General features: G+C 33.3%; 1 non-coding gene across 1 annotated transcript; it reads right to left on the bottom strand.

The window, feature by feature from the left end:
- Positions 1–306: 306 nt before the first annotated feature.
- On the bottom strand, positions 307–413 carry LOC123813188. The gene has a single exon (XR_006784681.1). It is a non-coding gene; the product is annotated as a U6 spliceosomal RNA (small nuclear RNA).
- Positions 414–1,554: the final 1,141 nt, after the last annotated feature.

The raw sequence follows: 1,554 nt of genomic DNA, 5'->3' as shown, positions 1-1,554 counted from the left end.
GTAGAAGAAGGCAGTTTTAAATATCATTTACCACCATGTGATTAATTACTATAAGTAATATTCACAAGCATGTGATCATTTGTTATCCTAACACTTAGTCATTCTTCTCCTTCTGCTGAACGCAGAATGATGCACTTTTCTTATCAGAAGGAGGAAGAATGATTATGAACAGATTAAAAAACCATTGTGAGCTATAGAAACTTTCGTGAGAAGGTATTATGAACAGGCTGGCTCTAATCTTATAGTCATAAAGACAGATTCAAATTACCACTCTTATTGTACTTTGGAAACTGAGTGTATTTTATTTTATTTCTTTTCTTTTTCACAAAATTGCGTGTCATCCTTGTGCAGGGGCCATGCTAATCTTCTCTGCATTGTCCCAACTTTAGTATATGTGCTGCCAAAGTGAGCACTGAATGTACTTCATTTTAAATTAGGGATAATAACTACTACATATTATTTATTACAATTTTAAAAGTACCTGATATAGGGCCTAGCATATAGTATGTTAGTTTCCTTAATCTCTTCTTCTTTCTAAAACTATTTCCTTGCTGAATATATATCATAATATATACTGTAATATATTACATATAATATAATATATATTCAGTAAGGAAATATATATATAGATAAATGTATATTTCTGTTTAATATCCTGAAAACCTTATTTTTCTTTAGTTTATTTCTTTCTACCACTACTAACTTTAAATACAGGTCTTTCTATATTAGGAAAAAATATTAATTTGCATACTGTAGACTAGAACATCCTAACTGATGCACCAAGGTACAAGTATGTGCCATTTATAGGTTACAGGCATGCAAATACACTGCACTTCTCAGCTATTAGTGCTGTCAGCTTGGGTCTGGGGCAGCTGGAACTCCAGTTATCTTTTTTCTCCCCAGACCATGAGCAGCCTCTTTCATTCACCACAATGTCCCATACAAAAGTAGTATTGTCAACTTTTAATTTGTACTTTGACTGAAAATACTATAATTCTACAAAGAAAAACTAGAGAGACTGATTTCTGGAATTAATTTAATTTTCCAAAAATCATTTTATAATATAGATTGGATAAGAGCTGGAATATAAAAGTTAGTTTCAAGATACTTTGATGTCCTTTGAATTTTTTCTTTCTTTCCTTTCTTTCTTTTCCTTCATATGCTTCCTTTACTTCCTTCTTCCTTTCCTTCTTCCTTCCTTTCTTCCTCTCTCTCTATCTCTCTTGAAGGAGAAAGAGAGGGAAACATCAACATAAGAGAGAATCATCAATCAGTCGCCTCTCACACCCTGACCAGGGACTGAACCTGCAACCCTGGTATGCGCCCTGACCAGGAATCAATCCCCCAAACTTTTGCTTTACAGGATGATGCCCAACCAACTGAACCACACTGGTCAGAGAGATACCTTTTTCAGATCACTCTTTTATTGAGGCCATTTTGTTACTTTGGACATTTGGACTTGCAATTTTATTCAAGATATTTTATACCTTATCTAATTATTCTGTTCTATAGCTCAATGCACAGCAGTTAAACAAGAACATTGTTTAATATGTA

Source organism: Phyllostomus hastatus, unplaced genomic scaffold (genome assembly GCF_019186645.2).
Source record: "Phyllostomus hastatus isolate PE091 unplaced genomic scaffold, TTU_PhHast_1.1 phas_scaffold_93, whole genome shotgun sequence".
Lineage (NCBI taxonomy): Eukaryota > Metazoa > Chordata > Mammalia > Chiroptera > Phyllostomidae > Phyllostomus > Phyllostomus hastatus.
Note: the sequence above shows the minus strand (reverse complement) of the source record. Positions and strands in the feature narration are given on the sequence as shown.